Below are 22,500 nucleotides of genomic sequence, written 5' to 3' on the forward strand. Positions count from 1 at the left end.
CTACCCCTCCCTCACCCCTCTCTTCACTCCCCCCTCCCCCCCCCCTGCTCACTCTCCTCCCCCCCCCCCACCCATCCTGTCCTCTCCCCCTCTCCTGCATGATAAGCATCACTGTAGCGAGGCAAACGTATCCCGACCTTTTTCACAGCCCATCTCCGAGCAAGATTAATAGTTTATCTATATAAGGTGACTGTGTTTTTAATCATAACTAACGTATTACCCATCCTCTGTTCACAGCTTAGTGATTCTCCCCCCCCCCCCTCTTTTATCACCGCTCCCTCCCATCCTCTTTCCTTCCCTCTCTACCACTCCTTCCGCCTCCTTCCCCTTCTCTCCTTCCACCTGTCTTCCTTACCTTCCTTGTCCTCCCTATCCCTCCCCTCCCCCCCATCTTCCCCCCTCCCTCATACCTTGATATATTGTTACTTTCCTTGTTTATGTTTTTTATTTTTTTCGTATTAGTAAACCTTATATTTATTCTTCTTCTTTGTTCTTTCTTCTAGTTTATTTTTCTCTCTCTCTTTATCTCTTTTTCTCTTTTAAAACCAGGAAGATAGACTCCTTCTTCCCCTTTCTCCTCCTCCCCCCCCCCTCTCTCTCTCTCTATCTCTTCCCACTTTTCCCTTTCTCTCCTCCTTCCTTCCTCCTCCTCCTCTTTCCCTTTCTTAAATCTCCCATCCCTCCCTCCTTCCCCCTTCCTACCCATCTCCCCCTCCTACCCACCTCCCCCTCCCTCCCTCCTACCCACCCACCCCACCTCCCCCCTCCCCCTCCCATCCACCTCCCCCCAACTCCCCCCAACCCTCCCCTCTCACCCTCCTTCCCCCCTCCCTTTCCCCCTCCTCCTACCCACCTCCCCCTCCTACCCACCTCCCCCCTCCCCCCCTTTAAATAATTCCTCCTGGATCTTGTTCATGACGGCCCTTAGTTGAGGCACCCCCCTCGGATGTTACCCGCTGAGGGGGACTCGTTAATCTGGTCATTATAGGTCAACTGGCAACTCAGCCGGAGGTCGTTACCCACTAGGTGTGCTTTACTTTTTTTTTTTTTTTTGTAAGAAGGGGGGGGGGGCTATGATTGTTTGAGTGTATGAGTGTATCGTTATTGTTATTAGTGTTTTTTTTTTATTGATGTTATCTTTATCGTTATTGTTTTCAGTATTTCTGTTACTGCTGTCGTGAGTATGATTGTTATCAGCATTATAATTATACTGTTATCATTATCAATATTATCATTATCATTATAATCTTTATCGCTTCTGTTAATATTATTATACCTTTTATCATTTTTTATTACGTTATTATCATCATAATCACTGTTGTTGTTGGTATAATTATGTCACTGATATTATCATCATCTGCATTATCACTAATACTGCGACCATTATTCATAACATTGCTATAATAATTTATCCTTATTATCATTATTATTATTATCATAATTATCACCATTATTGTTGTTATTGTTAATGTTATTATTATTATCATTGTTATTATTGGTACTATCATTATTATTGATATCATTATTATCATCATCATTATCTTTATCATTCCTATCATAATCATTATCATTATCATTCGTATATCTTTTTATCACTATACTAATAGAGTCTATTTGCTTTTTACACTTTCGTTACTTATTCTTATTTTTCTCTTTCGCTTTTTCCTTGTTTCTCTTTCCCCTTCTCTTTACCCCTCTCTCTTACGCTCTCACGCTATCTATCTATCTATTTATCTGTCTATCTATCTCTCTCTTTCTATCTCTCTCTCTCTCTCTCTCTTTCTCTGACTCTCTCTTACGTTCTCTCTCTCTCTCCTCTTTCTTTCTCTCTCTCTCTCCCTCTCTCTCTGTATCTCTTTTTCTCTCAATCTCTCTCTCTCTCTCTCTCTTTCTCTCAATTTCTCTCTCTTTCTCTCAATTCGCATCTCTCAAGTCCCTCTACTCCCTCTCACTCTCAATTCTCTCCGCTCTCTCTACTCTCCTCTCTTTCCACTCTCAACTCTCTCTCACTCGCGCCGCTTCTCTCAACTCTCTCTCCTCTATCTCCATTCGTCTCTCTCTTCTCCTCCTCTCTCTCTTTCTCTCTCTCCCTCTCTCTCTCTCTCTCTCTCTCTCTCTCTCTCTCTCTCTCTCCCTCTCTCTCTCTCTCTCTCTCTCTCTCTCTTCCTCTCTCTCCCTGTCACACTCTCTCCCCCCCCCCCTCTCTGCCTCTCTCTAGTGAGGACGCAGTAAAATTGAGATTCTGGCTTTATTTGGTTTGTTAGAGTCAACATTTTTTTTATCGCTTTTTTTTTACTGTGTAGTACGACGTGTAGGACTTATTTTGATAGCAGGATTATTATGCAAATAAGAAGTGTGATTTCTGTGTACATTGTTTGTACACTTGAGTGGATTGTTTACCTTCTGGTGATGTGGTGTCTAAACTCTTGTGTTCTTGTTCTTGTTGGTCTGTTTGTGGGGTCTTCGGGAAGTGTGTTTGTGTTTGGGTGTTTGGTTTTGGTTGGTGGGTGGTTGGTTATGACGAGGGGGGTTGGGGAGGGGGGGGGGAGGGGAGGAGGAAGAGGAAGGGGGAGGAGGAGGAAAAGGAGTTGGAAGGAAAGGGGTGTTGTGTTTTGTTTTTTGTATTTTTTTTTAGTTGTTTTGTTTGTTTGTATGATGTGGGATTTGTTTGTGGTGTGTTTGTTTTGTGTGAGTTGTTTGTTTTGAGTGTTTGTGTGTGATGTTTGTGTGTGTGTGATGTTGTGTGTGTGTATGTGTCTTGGTTTTTGTAGCAATCAGAATATGACCCTAATATACACAATATTTCCCTTTTTCGTACATTTTTTTTTCTTCATATATGCATATTGTAAAGTACATATTCATTATTATTATTCATTTTTAAATGTGCAACCTGATGACCTGGTGTTGCCAGTTAGTGATATTATGTAAATGATATCAACTTTTCCGTATTGATATTATGTTAATGAATATCTTAATACCCCCACTGTTTTTAATTTGAAATATGCGCTGGATCCACTTTTTAAACTTTTTTTTCTTTTTTTTTTGTAAATAAATGAAATTGGAGATACCAACTCTATTTTTTTTTCTTCTTTTTTTTCTTTTTTTTTTTCAAAGCAATCAACCTGTGGTCATGGGGCCTGTGACCAAGCTTGTTTACGAAGGGGGGCGTTATGGGGCCAGGAATAATTGCATCGGAACTTAGCTGCACAGCAGCGGATATCTAATTCCTGCATATAAATGTGAAAATAAAGGAGATTTTTGCAACAAGAAAATTGTATCCCCTTATGCCATTCATTATTATCTCGTTATTGATATTGAGTTATATATATATATATATATATATATATATATATATATAATATATATATATATATATAATGTGTGTTTGTGTGTGTGTGTGTGTTTGTGTTGTGTGTGTGGGGTGTGTGTATAGTGTATAGTGTGATATATATTTTGAATTTAGGTTTGTTGTAATTCAAATGAATGAATGAATGACTTTTACACCGTCATCTGTATGTAACATTAGATACTTTCCGAATGAAAAATGCGTTCATGTACATCTATTTTCATAAATGAAATCTTTACATGTAAAAATGTCTAAACTCATTTATGAAGTGTCAAAAAATCCAAAAATCCAACTCAGAAATGAAATAGTGCATCTGAAAATGATAATGCTAAAGTAAAAAAAAAGATAGAATTATTCTGCTTTTCATTCGAAATTAATAGATAAATATATATATATATATATATATATACATATATGTATATAAGTATATATATATATTGTTAGGTATTCTATCTCAGTTCTATCTACGTACTTATTTCCCTCCCTAAAACAAAAAAATATTTTTTTTTCCCATCATTCTATTTACTTAAACTATCCATCATTTACAAAATTCATAATAATAACGTCGCAGTATTGTACAATAAGGTCCATTTAATAAATTGTATAATGTATCTCCTGATGTATTTACGAGTGTAGAACAAGAATTAATTTCTGAAATTGGTGTTACCATCTCGGTATTTATTTATTTTTATTTACTGGTTTTTTTATTTTTTTTTAAATTATCTTTTATTTTTTTTTTATTAATTTAATATAATTTTTTACATTATTTTTATATTTTTTTTTTTAAATTTATTTTTTTCTTTTTTTTTAAAACCAGGACCTCTCTGGTAGGAGTTGTTCCTCGCTCGGGGCAAGATAAGCTTATCCCACATCTCACTGAGTCAGATGTCTGGATTCTCGACCTTGTTCCGAATAGGGAATAAGGGTCGTTTTTTTTTTGTATCTCTGTTCTGAGGGCGATTGTGTTCTTCTTTTTGCGAGATGAGGAGAAGGAGGAGAAGGAGGAGAATAAGAAGATGAAGAAGAAGAGAGAAAAAAAATAGAGTGAAGATGAAGAATAAGATGGGAGGAAGAGTAGAGGTGGATATGAACCTTATGGATTGATGGTTTAGAGGTCGTATTTGTATATTCTTCGAAGGGAGAGGAGAGGGGGGGGGAGGTGGACAGGAAGGGGATGGAGAAGAAGGGTAGAGGAGGCCGGGAGGAGAGGAGAAAACGAGGAAGAGAAGGAGACGAGGACGTCGAAGGGAGGGAAGGGGATGGAGGAAGAAGAGGAAGGAGGAGAAGGAAGAAGAAAAGGCGGAGAAGGAAGAGGAGGAGTCAAGGATAAAGGGTTGGTAGAGGAAAGGCAAGAGAAGAAAGAGAAAGAAAAAAGAAAAGAAAAAGAGGCAGAAAGAGAGAGAGAGAGAGAAAGATAGAGAGGGGAAGTAGGTATAAAGAGGAGGACGACGAGATGGAAACAAGAAAAACGAAAATAGAAGAATTAAAAGAGAGAGAGAAGAAGGAAACTGTAAAGAAGAGGAGGTGAAGGAGAGGAAGGGAAGGGGAAAAGGGAGGAGGAGAGAAAAGAAGGGAGAGGGGAGAGGGAGAGGAATAGGGGAGGGGGAGAAGGGAAAGGGGACATAGAGGGGAGGTGAGGAAGGGAAGGGGAGAGGGAGCAGGGAGAAGGGAAAGGGTAAGGGGACGTGGATGAGAGGAGAGGAAGGGGAGAAGGGAGGGGAGGAGGGGAAAGGGGAGAGGGAAGGGGAGAGAGAGGGAAGGGGAGAGGGAGAAGGGAAAGGGGAAGGGGAGAGGGAGCAGGGGGAAGGGAAAGGGGGCATGGACATGGAGGTGAGGAGGGGAAGGGGAGAAGGGAGGTGAGGAGGGGAAGGGGAGAGGGAGAGGGGTGGGGGGAGGGAGAGATTCATGGTCATAAGGCCAACATCATTTCACGTCTGACCATCTTCCTCGGGGTCCAACTGATGTTATTAATTAACTTGTGAGGCCCCGCGAAACCTCTTAGAACCGGCCTCCCCCCCTCCCCTCTCCCCCTCTCTCTCTTCCCCCTCCTCTCCCCCCCCTCTCTCTCCTTCCCCTTCCTCTCCTGCCCCCTCTTCTCTCCTACCCCCTCTTCTCCCCTTCTCTCTCTCTCCTTCTCCTTCCTCTCCTATCCCCCCTCTTCCTCACTTTATTCTTTCTCTCTTTTCTTTCTTGTGTCTGTGTTTCGTTTTTTTCTTTCTTTTTCTTTCTCTCTTTCTTTCTTTATCTCATTCTTTCTCTCCCGCTTTTTTCTCTCTCTCATTTGCTCTCTCTCTCTCTCTCTCTCTCTCTCTCTCTCTCTCTCTGCCTCTTCATATGTGAATTTGTGTATCTCTCTCTCGCTCTTCCTCTCTCTCTCTCTCTCTCTCTCTCTTCCTCTTTCTCTCTCTCTCTCTCTGCGTCTATACGTCGCGTTGTATCTCTATCTCTCTCACTCTCTTTCTCTCTCTCTCTCTCCATCTCTCTCACTCTCTCTCCCCATCTCTCTCTCTCTCTCCCATCTCTCTCTCTCTCCTTTCTCTCTCTCTCTCTCTCTCTCGGAATCGATCGATTTTCGTTGCGATATGTAAAAAAAAAGATAAATGATTCAAAATATTTCGGTCATATGAACAATTTCCGACGAATTCGGAATACTAATAAATTATAATTATAATAATATTAAATTTACAATACATCGAAATACATCACATATGTGAATGATATTGAACGAATGAATAAGATCGACCGGAAATTATTGAAATATTTCGGTCGCGTGAATTATTTCGAAAGATTTTAGAATGAATTGTTTATTTTTTTTTTTATATATACGATCGATACTTAACAAATCGAAACTTATCGGTTATTAAGAATAATTATAAAAGAATTCGGAGGTGGGGGAGTGGGGGGGAGGGGGAAAATCGTCCATATGTGAAGGTATGTGACCGATAATCTATGAATCCACGACCGAAGATTTAAGAAAATCATGGCATCTCGGTTTAAAAAAATCTCGACCGAATATTTCCGGAACAAGAAAAACGGTGATTTTTGACATAAATATATATATAAAAAACACGTATCGATAACACCGTGTTATGTATCCTTGTTCAAGAATTCGGGAAATGTGAGATAACACGTGTTTTATCGGCTCGATGTGAATCTGAGAGACAGTTGAGGAATTTGTACGCGTCTTGGTAACTTGAGTCTCTCTCTCTCTCTCTCTAGTCTTTCTCTCTCTCTCTCTCTCTCTCTCTCTCTCTCTCTCTCTCTCTCTCTCTCTCTCTCTCTCTCTCTCTCTCTCTCTTCTCTCTCTTCTCTCTCTCTTTCGGTCTCTCTCTCTGTCTCTCTCTCTCTCTTTGTCTCTCTCTCTCGCTGTATCTCTCTCTCTCTCTCTCTCTCTCTCTCTCTCGTTCTCTCTCTCTCTCTCTCTCTTTCTCTCTCTCTCTCTCTCTCTCTCCTCTGTCTCTCTCTTTCTCTTCCTTTCTCGGTATCTCTCTTTCTTTCCTTCTCGGCATCTCTCTCTCTCTATCTATCAATCTATCTATCTCTCAATCTTTCACTTTCTCTCTCTCTCTCTCTCTATCTATCTATCTACCAATCTCTCTCTCTCTCTCTCTCTCTCTCTCTCTCTCTCTCTCTCTCTCTCTCTCTCTCTCTCTCTCTCTCTCTCTCTCTCTCTCTTCTCTCTCTTTTCTCCTCTCTTCCTCTCTTGGTTATCCTCTCTCCTCTCTCTCTCTCTCTCTCTCTCTCTCTCTCTCTCTCTCTCTCTCTCTCTCTTCCTCTCTTTCTCCCTCTTCCTCTCTTCCTCTCTCTTAACATCCAAATCCACGCCAGTCAATCCACTCAAAAAATAAAAGCGATCATCCCAATCAAAATTCATTAATTGGCCCCGTCGTTTGTACGAAAAAAGTGACCCAATTACACCCGACCCACCCCCTACCCACCTACCCATAGCCCACCCGCCCATCCAACCCACCCTTGTCTCGATGGTCTAATTTAAGACATTTTTTAATAGGATTTTCGACCCTGTGGTACTTGCGTTGATTGTGGCTTGGCTTTATTTTCTCGCCACTCCCCCCGTCTCTTTGGTAATGAGAGCTCAAGGTTGTTGGTTCTACTGTTGGTTCGACTGTTGGTTCTGCTGTTGGTTCTACTGTTGGTTCGATTGTTGGTTCGACTGTTCGTTCGACTGTTGGTTCGACTGTTGGTTCTTCTGTTGGTTCGACTGTTCGTTCGACTGTTGGTTCGATTGTTGATTCTATTGTTGGTTCGACTATTGATTCTGCTGTTGGTTCGACTGTTGGTTCGACTGTTGGTTCGACTGTTGGTTCGACTGTTGATTCTGCTGTTGGTTCGACTGTTGGTTCGACTGTTGATTCTGCTGTTGGTTCGACTGTTGGTTCGACTGTTGGTTCGACTATTGGTTCGACTGTTGGTTCGACTGTTGGTTCGACTGTTGGTTCGACTGTTGGTTCGACTGTTGATTCTACTGTTGGTTCGACTGTTGGTTCGACTGTTGGTTCGACTGTTGGTTCGATTGTTGGTTCGACTGTTGGTTCTACTGTTGATTCGATTGTTGGTTCGACTGTTAGTTCTACTGTTGATTCTACTGTTGATTCTACTGTTGGTTCGACTGTTGGTTCGACTGTTGATTGGACTGTTGGTTCTACTGTTGGTTCGACTGTTGGTTCGACTGTTGGTTCTACTGTTGATTCTACTGTTGGTTCTACTGTTGGTTCGACTGTTGGTTCGACTGTTGATTGGACTGTTGGTTCTACTGTTTATTCTACTGTTGATTCTATTGTTGGTTCGACTGTTGGTTCGACTGTTGGTTCTGCTGTTGGTTCGACTGTTGGTTCGACTGTTGATTGGACTGTTGGTTCGACTGTTGGTTCGACTGTTGATTCTACTGTTGGTTCGACTGTTGGTTCGACTGTTGGTTCTACTGTTGGTTCGACTGTTGGTTCGACTGTTGGTTCGACTGTTGGTTCGACTGTTGGTTCGACTATTGGTTCGACTGTTGGTTCGACTGTTGGTTCTACTGTTGGTTCGACTGTTGGTTCGACTGTTGGTTCGACTGTTGGTTCTACTGTTGGTTCGACTGTTGGTTCGACTGTTGGTTCGACTGTTGGTTCGACTGTTGGTTCGACTGTTGGTTCGACTGTTGGTTCGACTGTTGGTTCGACTGTTGATTGGACTGTTGGGTCGATTGTTGATTCTATTGTTGGTTCGACTATTGATTCTGCTGTTGGTTCGACTGTTGGTTCGACTATTGATTCTGCTGTTGGTTCGACTGTTGGTTCGACTATTGATTCTGCTGTTGGTTCGACTGTTGGTTCGACTGTAGGTTCGACTATTGGTTCGACTGTTGGTTCGACTATTGGTTCGACTGTTGGTTCGACTGTTGGTTCGACTGTTGGTTCGACTGTTGGTTCGACTGTTGGTTCGACTGTTGGTTCGACTATTGATTCTGCTCTTGGTTCGACTGTTGGTTCGACTGTTGGTTCGACTATTGATTCTGCTGTTGGTTCGACTGTTGGTTCGACTATTGGTTCGACTATTGGTTCGACTGTTGGTTCGACTGTTGGTTCGACTGTTGGTTCGACTGTTGGTTCGACTGTTGGTTCGACTATTGGTTCGACTGTTGATTCTGCTGTTGGTTCGACTGTTGGTTCGACTGTTGGTTCGACTGTTGGTTCGACTGTTGGTTCGACTGTTGGTTCGACTGTTGGTTCTACTGTTGGTTCGACTGTTGGTTCGACTGTTGGTTCGACTGTTGGTTCGACTGTTGGTTCGACTGTTGGTTCGACTGTTGGTTCGACTATTGGTTCGACTGTTGATTCTGCTGTTGGTTCTACTGTTGGTTCGACTGTTGGTTCGACTGTTGATTGGACTGTTGGTTCGACTGTTGGTTCTACTGTTGGTTCTACTGTTGGTTCGACTGTTGGTTCGACTGTTGGTTCTGCTGTTGGTTCGACTGTTGGTTCGACTGTTGATTGGACTGTTGGTTCTACTGTTGGTTCTACTGTTGATTCTACTGTTGATTTGACTGTTGGTTCGACTGTTGGTTCTGCTGTTGGTTCGACTGTTGGTTCGACTGTTGATTGGACTGTTGGTTCGACTGTTGGTTTGACTGTTGATTCTACTGTTGGTTCGACTGTTGGTTCGACTGTTGGTTCTACTGTTGGTTCGACTGTTGGTTCGACTGTTGATTGGACTGTTGGTTTGACTGTTGATTCTACTGTTGGTTCTGCTGTTGGTTCGACTGTTGGTTCGACTGTTGGTTCGACTGTTGATTCTACTGTTGGTTCGACTGTTGGTTCGACTGTTGGTTCTACTGTTGATTCGATTGTTGGTTCGACTGTTAGTTCTACTGTTTATTCTACTGTTTATTCTACTGTTGGTTCGGCTGTTGGTTCTACTGTTGGTTCGACTGTTGATTGGACTGTTGGTTCTGCTGTTGGTTCGATTGTTGATTCTATTGTTGGTTCGACTATTGATTCTGCTGTTGGTTCTACTATTGATTCTGCTGTTGGTTCGACTGTTGGTTCGACTGTTGATTCTACTGTTAGTTCTACTGTTGGTTCGGCTGTTGGTTCTACTGTTGGTTTTACTGTTTATTCTACTGTTTATTCTACTGTTGATTCTACTGTTGGTTCGACTGTTGGTTCGACTGTTGGTTCTACTGTTGGTTCGGCTGTTGGTTCTACTGTTGGTTTTACTGTTTATTCTACTGTTTATTCTACTGTTGGTTCGGCTGTTGGTTCTACTGTTGGTTTTACTGTTTATTCTACTGTTGATTCGGCTGTTGGTTCTACTGTTGGTTCGACTGTTGGTTCGGCTGTTGGTTTGACTGTTGATTCTACTGACAATTCTATTATTGATTCTACTGTTTATTCCATTGTTGATTCTACTGTTTATTCCATTGTTGATTCTACTGTTTATTCCATTGTTGATTCTACTGTTTATTCCATTGTTGATTCTACTGTTTATTCCATTGTTGATTCTACTGTTTATTCCATTGTTGATTCTACTGTTGATTCTACTATTGACTTTACTGTTAATTCTAGTGTTGATTCTGCCATTGAATCTACTGTTGATTCAACTGATGATTTTGTTAATGATTCTAAAGTTGATTCTATTGGTGATTGTACTATTGATTCTACTGTTGACTTTATTATTGATTATACTAATGACTCTATTGTTAATTCTACTGTTCTCCTAGTGATTATACTGTTAATTATGTTGTTGATTCTACTGTTGATTCTACTATTGATTTATTTAACCTCTTGGTTGCTTCACGTATTTCAATCATTGCATATTCATCTATCCTTATTTGATCATTAGTATTATCAGTAGTTGCAGTGGCATTTTTCCTACTACACTAATTAACCTTCAAAATCATGTTGATAATGATGATGATGATGATGATAACTATCATCACTAATTTAATTAATCATAATAACAATCATGAACACAAGTATCCTTATAACAATCCAAATTTCAGATCTTTATGCAATTACACATCATAATTCAACTCTAATCTACCACAAATAATATTGCAATAACGATTGGATAATGATATAAAAAGATAACGTTGATAATGATGAAGAACTGAATGATCTCACTCTTTTATCTAATCAGTTCAAAAGGATTATATTGATTGATATAAACAAATTATTAGGATGGTTATGGTGATTTCAAGATATCAAATAGTGATCAAAGTGAGACTGGTTGGCGAGAAACGAGTTTGTAAAATGTCTTAAAAGTGTTTTTGTTTTTTTCTCTATCTATCTAGTTTTCCGTCTATCTGTTTATATATATTTGTTTATATATATGTCTGTCTGTCTGTATCTTTTTCTTTGATTGTCTATATATATATATATATATATATATATATATATATTATATATATATATAATATATATATATATATATATATATATATATATATATATATATCTTTAACCCGGCTTCTAATCTCTGTATCTCTTTCTCTGTCTTTCTTTCTCTATCTTCCTTTCTCTTTTTCTATCGCTCTCTTTCTCTCTCTTTCGCTCATCCTTTCTCTCTCTCTCTCTCTCTTTCTCTCTCTCTCTCTTTCTCTCTCTCTCTCTCTCTCTCTCTCTCTCTCTCTCTCTCTCTCTCTCTCTCTCTCTTTCTCTCTCTCTCTCTCTCTCTCTCTCTCTCTCTCTCTCTCTCTCTCACACACACACTCACTTACTCACTCACTCACTCACTCACTCATTTACTCACCCTCCCTCCCTTCCCTCCCCTCCATATCTCCCTCTCTCCATCCCTCAATCTCCATCCTTGATTTTCTAAGAACAAAAATAACGCAAGAGACAGAAGGTAAATGACTCTGACCGAAGTTATCTTAACAGCTGATTGGTCTTGTTTTGTTTTGATTCCGGGCGCCGATGACGTAATCAGTGAGAATCCTCGGTGTCTGGTTATTCGCAACGATTGTGTAGAATTTGGTGTTTGGGGTTGATGTTGCTGTGATTGTGTGTTTTATTTGTTTGTTTGTTTACTTGTCATTTTTCTTCTTTTTTATTTATTTATTTATTTATTATTTTTTTTTTTACTGTTTCATTTTTTCCTTTTTTTTCTTTTTCTTCTTTTTACTGTTTTTTTTTTTTTTTACTTTTTCTTTTTTTTTCTTTTCTTTTTTACTTTTTCTTCCTTTTCTTTTTTTTTCTTCTTCCTCTTTTCTTCTTCCTCTTCTTCCTCTTTTCTTCTTCTTTTTCTTTTTTTTCTTTTCTTCTTTTTTATTTTACTCTCCTTTATCATTTCTTATCTATTCATCATTTGCTTTCTGAATACCGTCATTATTTTATAAATCTCAAACCGCAGTTTTATTACAAAGAATCATAATCATTGCAATTCTCTTTTATCATATTTCTCTATCTTCGTTTTTATCATTGCTATCTTTATGAGCCTAGAGTTATAGCATCGGGAAAGTATTAAAAAAAGAAAACATTTTTGATAGAATGTTTTTTTTTTTTTTTTTTTAGTTGTATAATTTGTTTTATTATCATTATCCAATTTGCTTCTGTTTTTTTTTTGTTTGATTGTTTGTTTGTTTGTCTGTCTTCATTTATTTGTCTTCTTGTTTCTCTCTCTTCTTCCTCTTATTTTTCCTTCTCCTCCTTCGCTTTCTCTCTCTCTCTCTCTCTCTATTTCTTTCTTTCTCTCTCTCTCTCTCTCTCCTTCTCTCTCTCTCTCTCTCTCTCTCTCTCTCTCTCTCTCTCTCTCTCTCTCTCTCTCTCTCTCTCTCTCTCTCTCTCTCTCTCTCCCTCTCTGTCTTTCTCTCTCTCTTTCTCTCCCTCTTTCTTTCTCTCTCTCCCTCTCTGTCTTTCTCTATTTCTCTCTCCTTGCCCTCCCCTCTTCCTCTTGCTCTTCATCCACTGTGTGTGTATTTGTTTATGTGTGTACGTGTGTGTATATATGTACGTGTGTGTTTATGTATTGATATGTGTGCCTGTATGTACGTGTTTGTGTGTGGCTGTGTGTATGTGTTTATGTGTGGCTGTGTGTACGTGCATGTGTGTGGCTGTATGTACATGTATGTGTGTGGCTGTGTGTACGTCTATGTGTGTGGCTGTGTGTATGTGTATGTGTGTGGCTGTGTGTACGTGTATGTGTGTGACTGCGTGTACGTCTATGTGTGTATGTGTATGAGTGTGGCTGTGTGAACGTATATGTGTCTGGTTGTGTGTATACTTCTATGTGTGTGGCTGTATGTACGTGTTTATGTGTGTGTGTATGTGTGTGTGCGTGCGTGTGATGTCCTTTTGCATCTGATGCGAATCGGATTAGAAGCGGCAGGGGGCCCAAGGACGGTGCAGTGGGCGTAATATACTGCATATGTTGGGGATATGTTACGCAAAGTTTGTGTATGCGTGGGATAAGGGGGAAGGGGGAGGGGGAGGGGGAGGGGAAAGGTAAAGGGGGGTTAGGGAGTGGTTGGGGTTTGTTGGGGTTAAGGTATAAAGGGAAGGGGTGTGTGGGGTTGGGTGGTGGAGGGGGCGAAGGTAGGGGGAGGGGGGGCGGAGGGGGGGGGGTGGAAGTGGTGGGGGAGTGTGGCAAGGAATTTTCTCAATATCTAACATGTCTATTTATCTGATTGTCGTCTCTCTCTCTCTCTGTGTCTGTCTCTCTCTCTCTCTCTCTCTTTCACATCTATCACGTCTCTCTATCTCTATTTCTCTCTCTTTCTCTCTCTCAATTTCCACTCTCCCTCCCTCATCTCTCCCCCTCCCACCTCTATCTTTCGCTCTCCTCTCTCACTCTCACTTTCTCTCTCTCTCTCACTCTCCTTCTCCCTCTCACTCTCCTTCTCCCTCCCTTTCTCACTCCCTCCCTCTCTCCCTCTCCCTCTCCTTCTCCCTCCCTCTAACTCTCCTTCTCCCTCTCTCTCCCACTCTCCATATCCCTCTCCCTCTCCCTCCCCCTCTCCCTCCCTCCCTCCTTCTCTCTCCTTCTCCCTCTCCCCCTCTCTCTCTCATTCTCCTTCTCCCTCTCACTCTCCTTACCCCTTCCTCCCTCTCTCCCTCTCCCTCCCTCTCCCTCTCCCTCTCCTTCTCCCTCCCTCCCTCCTTCTCTCCCTCACCCTCTCCATCTCCCTCTCCCTCCTTCTCCCTCCCCCTCCCTCCCTCTTACTCTCCCCCTCCCTCTAACTCTCCCTCCTTCTCTCCCTCTCCCCCTCCTTCTCCCCCTCCATCTCCCTCTAACTCTCCCCCTCCTTCTCCCTCTCCCTCCTTCTCCCTCTAACTCTCCTTCTCCCTCTCCTTCTCTCCCTCTCCCTTCTATCCACCACCACCACCACCACCGAGACATAATTTACAGCGAATAATTCTCCCGGAGTGCCGTTAATACCCCGACCATGCTACACTATGATATACACTTGGTGATTACGACCCGTGTTCGTGCTGGATCCCAGATTACGACAACAGGAACTTTAACACTCTTTAAGATATCCTTCTTGTCTTAAAGGGGCTACATAAATTGACGTGGTGGGTTCTCGACTCTCTGCCTCTCGTCTTTCTATCTTCTCTTTCTCTCTGCCTCTCGTCTTTCTTCTCTTCTCTCTTTCTCTCGTCTCTTTCTCTCTGCCTCTCTTCTCGAGTCTTTCTCCTCTTTCTCTTCTTCTCGTCTTTCTCTCTGCCTCTCTATCTCTGCCTCTCTCCTCTTCTCTTTCTCTCCCTCTCTCTGCCTCTCTCTCTCTGCCTCTCCCTGGGACCCTCTCTCCTTCTCTCTCCCTCTTCCTCTCCTCTCCTCCCTCTCTCCTCTTCCTCTTGGTGTCTGTGTGTGTGTCTGTGTGTGGGAGGGTGGGAGGCAGGGAGGAGGAGGGAAGGGGGAAGGGGGGTGGGAGGTGGTGGAGGAGGAGGGTGGGAGAAGGGAGGGGGAGGGGTGGGGGAGGGGGAGGGTTTTACCATTGGGAGTTCTTTATTGGAACGCCTTTTGATATCAAGTTTTATATGCTTGGCTTTGTTTTATGGGAGGTGTGTGTGGGTGGGGCGGAGGGTGGGGGTGGGGGTGGGGTGGAGGGAGGATGTGTGTGTGTCTGTTAGTGTGTGTGTTGGGTGGGGGGGTCAAGGGGGGAGAGTATATGTCTGTTTGTGTGTGGGCTGGGGTAATGGGGGAGTGTGTGTCTGTTTGTGTGTTTGTGTGTGTGTGTGTGTGGGGGGGGTCTGTTTGTGTGTTTGTGTGTGTGTGTGTGTGGAGGGTGGAAGGGGTGGTAGAGGGGGGTATTCACGGAGTTGGGGGTATTGGGGGGGTGCTGGGGTGGGGTATGGGGGTATGCGAGTGTGCGTGTGTGTGTTTTTGGAAATTTATATACAACATTTTTGTTGCATTCTCTCTCTTCCTGTTGCTATTTATCTATCTGTCTATCTTTCTACCTATTTATCCTTCTTTCTAAGCTCTTTCTTTTTCGTAATGTTCTTACCAGGAGCAAGAAAAAATGTAAGAAAGAGAGAGAAAAGGAGAAAATGTATATATATTTTCTTTTTCTTCTTCTTCGTTAACTTTTTCTTCGTTTTCTTCTTCATTTTTCTTCGTTTTTTCTTCGTTCTTTTTCGTCTTTATCTTATTCTTTTATTTCGCTTTCTTCTTTTCCTTTTAACCCTTTTTCTTCTTCTTTTTCTCCTTCTTCTTCTATTCCTTTTTATTCTTTTGATTATTTATTCTTCTTTTTCTCCTGTTTATCCTTCGTTTTTTTTTACTTCTTCTTCTTCCTCCTCCACCTCCTCTTCCTCCTCCTCCTTCTTCTTCTTCTTCTTCCTCCTCCTCCTCCTCTTCTTCCTCCTCCTTCTCCTCCTTCTCTTCCTCCTCCTTTTCCTCCTCCTCTTCCTCCTCCTCTTCTTCTTTATTTCACTCGTAAATTTTCCAAAATGATTCTTAATCTTTTACTTTCTAAATGAAAAGGTCGGTTCCTTTTCTCTGACCTTTCTCTGGCAATTGCATGTGCGTGTGTGTGTATGTGTGTGTGTGTGTGTGTGCCTGTGTGTGTGTGTGTGTGTGTGTGTGTGTGTGTGTGTGTGTGTGTGTGTGTGTGTGTGTGTGTGTCTGTTTGTGTGTCTGTGTGTCTGTGTGTATGTGTGTGTGTGTGGTTGTGTGTGTGTGTCTGTGTGTGTTTGTGTGTGTATTTATGTGTATTTACTATTAATCCAGATATGTTGATACTATTTTCTGCGTGTGAGTATTTATATAAATTGCATCTAATTAAGAAAAAATATTAACATCGCTTAACAAATTTCTATAATTTGTCAGGATGAATTGATATTAAGATTATTCAAATGAAATTAAAAATGTAATTATTTTCTTTTGTGTTTTTTTTTGTGTTTTTTTTTCTCTCTTTCTTTTCTTTCTTTCTTTCTTTATTTATTTATTTTATTATTATTATTATTCTATTTTTGCTCGTTCTCCTTCTATCTCTATCTTTATCTCTTTCTCTCTGCTTTACCTTTTTCCTCTCTGTTTATCTCTCTGTCTCTCTCTCTCTCTCTCTCTCTCTCTCTCTCTCTCTCTCTCTCTCTCTCTCTTTTCTCTCGTTCTCCCTCTATCTCTATCTTTATCTCTTTCTCTCTACTTTATCTTTTCTTCTCTCTGTTTCTCTCTCTCTCTCTCTCTCTCTCTCTCTCTCTCTCTCTCTCTCTCTCTCTCTCTCTCTCTCTCTCTCTCTCTCTCTCTCTCTCTCTCTCTTTTCTCTCGTTCTCCCTCTATCTCTATCTTTATCTCTTTCGCTCTGCTTTATCTTTTCTTCTTTGTTTCTCTCTCTCTCTCTCTCTCTCTCTCTCTCTCTCTCTCTCTCTCTCTCTCTCTCTCTCTCTCTCTAGCTTTCTCTTTATCTTTATCTCACACATCGCCCCTTCCAATCCCATTTCACCTTCCCAATCACCCCCCCTCTCCATCTCCCCTACCCCCACCCACCCACCCACCCGCCCACCCTATCCCATCAAAACACCACCCACGAAGTCTTTGGGCGTAAGTGGGTAGGGTCTTAGGGCAGGGGAGGGGGGGAGGAGAGGGAAGGGGTGTCGAGGTAAAAGGGGTTAGGGGGGAAAGGAAGGGGAAAGGAGGAGAGGGGGTGGGGGTGGGGGTGGGGGAAGAGAGAGGGGATGGACTAAAGAGGGAGAAGGGTGGGGGTGAGGGAGAGGGGATAGGGAGAGGGAGGGGTTAGGAAAGAGGATGGGGTTGGGGTGTGTGGAGAGGGACAGAGAGAGGGGGAGGAAGAGGGAGGTGAGAGAGAGAGAGGGGGAGAGGGGGTAGGAAGCGAGTGAGAAGGAGGGGCAAAAAGATGGAGAGAGGGGAACGGAGAGAGAGAAGAGGAGAGAGGGGGGAATTAGGAAAAGGGGGAAGAACAGAATGGAGAGGAAAAGTAGGGGGTAGAGGAGGGGGAAGAGGGGAATAGAGAAGAAGAGGAGGAGGGGGAAGAGGGGAATAGAGAAGAAGAGGAGGAAGGGGAAGAGGGGAATAGATAAGACGAGGAGAGAGGGTAGATGAAGGGAGAGGAAGAGGAGGAGAAGCGTTAGGAGGAGTGAAAAAGAAGAGATGAAGAAGAAGGGAGGAAGAGAAGAGAGAAATTGAAAAGAAAGAAAGACAAAAGAAATCAAGAATAAGAAAGAATAAGAAGTAATGAATAAATTTATTTAGATAATAAAGAAAAACAGAAATATAATTAAAAGAATAATATTAAAGAAAAAATAATGATGAAAAAATAACAAATAAGAAATGATAAAGAAAAATAATAAAGAAAAATAATTAAAAAAAGGAGAATAAAGGCTAGGTGAAAGGGGGAAGTGGGGGAGGGGGAAGGGAGGAATGGGGAATGGGGGGAATGGGGGGAAGGGGTCAAGACATGTGTTTGGCCATTAGGAATCATTTCTCGCCTCATTAACCCCCATGAGGGAGGGTTGTGAGAGAAGAATCCTCCAGAAGAAAGACGGAATGCGTAAGAAGCTATGGAGATTTTTTTTTTTTTTTTTCACTTTTGTTCAGCCTTTCTTTTTGTTGTTTCTTTTTTTCTTTTCTCTTTTTTTGTTTGTGGGTTTGTTTATATTTCGTTTAGTCTTTCGTTTTTTTTTTCTTTCTCTCCATCTCTTTCTTTCTTTCTCGCTCTCTCTCTCTCTCTCTCTTTCTTTCTTTCTTTCTCTCTCTCTCTCTCTCTCTCTCTCTCTCTCTCTCTCCTCCTCTCTTCCTCCTACTTTCCTCATCCTTTCTTCTCAACCTCTCCTCTTCTCAACCTCTCCTCTTCTCTCCATTCTCCTCCCTCCCTCTCCCCCCTCTTGCCTACCCCCCCCCCCCTCTCTCTCTCTCTCTCTCTCTCTCTCTCTCTCACCTCATCCCTATCCACTCGCACTCGTGTTAAGTGTGTATGTGTAATGAGGTGTGAACCAGGATAACACTTCTACACACTCGTGCGATTGTGTGTGTGTGTCTATGTGTGTGTGTGTGTGTGTGTGTGTGTGTGTGTGTGTGTGTGTGTGTGTGTGTGTGTGTGTTTGTATGAATGTGTGTGTGCTGTAAGCTGTGTATGTGTGTGTGTGTGTTGTAAGCTGTGTGTTTGTGTGATTGTGTTTATGTGTGTGTTAATGTGTGTGTATGTGTGTATGCGTGTGTGCGTATACGTATTGTAAGCTGTATATGTACGTGAGTTGTATGTGTGTGTTCCGTGTGTACGTGGCTGTCCGCACAACCTTTTATTTACAGCTAATCATTACCGGGTCTGTTACCTTTCCTCAGTTACTCGCTATGGGGGGTGGGAAGAGAAGGGAGGGAGGGGGGGAGGAGGGAGGTAGGGAAGGATCGGTGGGGAAGGAAGGATCGGGGGGAGGGAGGGAGGGAGGGAGGGAGGGAGGGAGGGAGCCTGGGGGAGAACGGGAAGGTTGGTGGGGGGTGGGGAGGGAGGGTGGAGGAAGGGGGGAGGGGTGGGGAAGGAGCCTAGGGGAGAACGGGAAGGGGTGAGGAGAGGGTGGATGGGAGGGTGGGGAGGGTGAAGGGGGGAGGGAAGGAGGGAACGAAGGATCGGGAGGGAGAGAAAGGGAGAGGGAGAAAGATCCTAAGTGAGAACGAGAAGGGGTGGAGAGTGGATAGGGGAGAGAGAGAGAGGACGGGGGAGGGGGGTGATAAAGTATTAAGATTACCCCGGATAAAGAACAAATCTCCCATAAGGTGATTACATATCCTTTTAAGATCGGTTACTGGAGTGTACCGGCTCGCACTCGAGGTTAAATACCGGATATGCGTTACCATCGTTACCACTCGTAACTCTTGTAAAGTTACTCGTGCGTTACGATCGAGTGAGTATCTGGTTACCATACCGAGTACTCTTATCCGGATACCGAAGGGACGGTATCGGATAATTGGATGTTCGGATGTTGGGTTGATGTCCTATTTGATATCATTATTGCTATTATCGGTATTGTTATTATTATTATGATTGTTATTGTCATTATCATTATTATCATTATTGTCCTTTTTTACTATTAATATTATCATTGGGATTGTTATTATAAATACCATCATTATTATTATCATCATTATCATTATTATTATTATTACTATTATTATTATTATCATTATTATTATTATTATTATTATTATTATTATTATCATCATCATTATTATTATTATTATCATTATTGTTATTATTATCGTTATCATCAACATAACCATTATACACACACATATAAATGATTAAAAAAACAACACATACATACATATAAACGCACAAATACATATATACATATAAACAGATAGAGAGAAATAAATGATATTGGAACAAAAAAAAAAAAAAAAAAATCCATAAACCAAAGAAACAAATGTCAAGAAATCATAAAATCCCCCCCCCCAAAAAAAAAAAGAAAAAAAAAAAAAAGAAAAAGAATAAGAAAGAAAAAAAAGAAAAAGAAAGAAAAAAAGAAAAAAAAAGAAAGAAAAGGAAAAAAGAAAAAGAATAAGAAAGAAAAAAAAGAAAAAGAAAGAAAAAAAGAAAAAAAAAGAAAGAAAAGGAAAAAAGAAAAGAATAAGAAAGAAAAATAAAAAAGAAAAAAAAGAAAAGAAAGAAAGAAAGAAAAAAATATATATATATCCCGTATTCATATAAAAGAAATATGAAAGATTAAAAGATTATAAAAGAAATATGAAAGAAAAAAAAAGAAACAAGAAATAGAAATAAAAAAGAAAAAAAAGAAAAAATATAAAAGAAATATGAAAGAAAAAGAAAGAAAAAAAGAAAGAAAAAAAGAAAAAGAATGAAAAAAAGAAAAAGAAAGAAAAAAAGAAAAAAAAAATATATATCCCCATATTCACATAAAACAAATATCAAAAAAACTAATCATAAGCATAACACGATACAGCTGACGTAAACGCTTCTGTTTAATGTTATCAGGTGTTGTAATCATTATTAATGTAAAAACGTCTCGCATGCAACGGATGAGAAAACTGTTGTCAGTTGTTGCAGCTGGTATTGTCAGTATTGTTGCACCGTGCAACAGAGAGGGGGAAATGTTTGTTATTGCTGAGTATGTTGCATTGTGGTTGGTTATGACTGTATTAGTTATTACGACGCTGTGTTGATATTGATAATGATAATTATGATGATAATGATATCATTTATTAGTTATTACGACGCTGTGTTAATATTGATAATGATGATTATGATGATAATGATGATGATAATGATATCATTTATTAGTTATTACGATGCTGTGTTGATATTGATTATTATAATTATGATGATAATGATGATGATAACGATATCATTGTTATTGTCTTTATAATCATTGTTATCGTCGTTATCATTATCATGGTGTTCATAAAAATAATGATAATTTTCATGATGCTAGTAATAAAAATAATGATATGGACAAAATTATGATAATAATGATAATAGTGATAATGATCAAGATAATGATAATGATGATTCGAATCGTAATGATGGTAATAATAAAGTCAATGTTATTATTGATAAATATGTTAATAACAACAACAATAATCATAATAATCATAATAATGATAATGATGATAATGACTATAACACTGATAAAAATGATAGGAGTAAAAATTATGATAATGATAATATTAATGGTAACGATAACGTTGATGATGATACTGATAATGATAATAATGATGATGAGGGTAATAATGATAATAACGAATATCATAAGGATAATGATAATGATAATATCAATAATGATAATAAGAACATTGATTCTAATGATAATGGTAATCATCATTATTATAATGACAGTGTTATTAGCAACAACAATTAAGATGATAATGATTGAAATAGTAAGGATAATGATCATAATGATAATGACAAAAGTAATAATGGCAAAATGATAATGATGATAATGATAATGATAATAAAAAATGATAATGATAATAATAATGATAGTAATAATAATAATGATAATAATGATAATAATAATGATAATAACAATGATAATAAAAATGATAATAATGATATAAATAATAATTATCAGGATATTGATAATAATGATACTGATATTAATAATGATAACACTAACAATAACAATAATTTCTTGTACCACCTCCTCTACCTCCCCTCACCCCTCCCCTTCCCCTTCAAATACCCCATACCTTCTTTCCTCCCTTCTCCTCCCTCCCCCCTCCTCCTCCCTTCCCAACTCTTACCTGCGAAAACCTCTCTCCTTCCATCCCTCCCTCTCCCTCCTTCTTCCTCCCTCTCCCCTCCCCTCCTATCTCTTATCTGCGAAAAACTCTCTCCTTCCCTCCCTCCCTCCCTCCTCCTTCTTCTTACCTTCGAAGACCTCCCTCTCTCTCTCCCTCCCCCTCCCTCTCCCACCCTCCCTCCTCCCCCCTCCATCTCCCTACCCCTTACCTGCGAAAACCTCTCTCCCACCCTCCCTCTCCCTCCCTCCCTCCTCCCTCCCTCTCACTCCTCCTCCTTCTTACCTTCGAAGACCTCCCTCTCTCTCCCCCTCCCCCTCCCTCTCCCACCCTCCCTCCTCCCCCTTCCATCTCCCTACCTCTTACCTGCGAAAACCTCTCTCCCACCCTCCCTCTCCCTCCCTCCCTCCTCCCTCCCTCTCCCTCCTCCTCCTTCTTACCTTCGACTACCTCCCTCTCCCTCCCACCCTCCCTCCTTCTCCCTCCCTACCTCCTCCCTCCCCCCTCCCCTCCTCCCTCCCTCCCTACCCCTTACCTGCGAAAACCTCTCTCCTTCCCTCCCTCCTCCCTCTCCCACCCTCCCTCCCCCTCCCTCCCTCCCCCTCCCTCCCTCCTCCTCCTTCTTACCTTCGAAGACCTCCCTCCCCCTTTCCCCCCCCCACCCCACCCCTTACCTGCGAAAACCTCTCTCCCACCCTCCCTCTCCATCCCTCCCTCCCTCCCACCCTCCTCCTTCTTCTTACCTTCGACTACCTCCCTCCCCCTCCCCCTCTCCTCCCCACCCCTTACCTGCGAAGACCTAGCAATCTTCAAGTAGTGATGGGCGGTAGGTAGGCGTTCCCCCCCAGCCGCCCTGGCAGAAGTGGGCGTGAGTGGGCGTAACGCAATCTGGCTCCAGGTACGAGTGGGCGGAATGGGCGGCTCCTCATCAGCACTCAAGGAAGGGGGAATGAGAGGGAGTGAGGGAGGGAGGGGATGGGGGTGGGAGAAGAAGGAGG

The 22,500-nt window shown here is 41.4% G+C and overlaps 1 pseudogene; it reads right to left on the reverse strand.

Annotated features, from left to right (window-relative positions):
• Window positions 1-22,500, reverse strand: part of LOC147467026 (uncharacterized) — a 39,644-nt pseudogene that overhangs the window by 882 nt on the left and 16,262 nt on the right.

This window comes from Penaeus japonicus, unplaced genomic scaffold (genome assembly GCF_977035675.1).
Source record: "Penaeus japonicus unplaced genomic scaffold, GWHDUDI00000001_assembly GWHDUDI00000039, whole genome shotgun sequence".
In the NCBI taxonomy this organism is placed as follows: domain Eukaryota; kingdom Metazoa; phylum Arthropoda; class Malacostraca; order Decapoda; family Penaeidae; genus Penaeus; species Penaeus japonicus.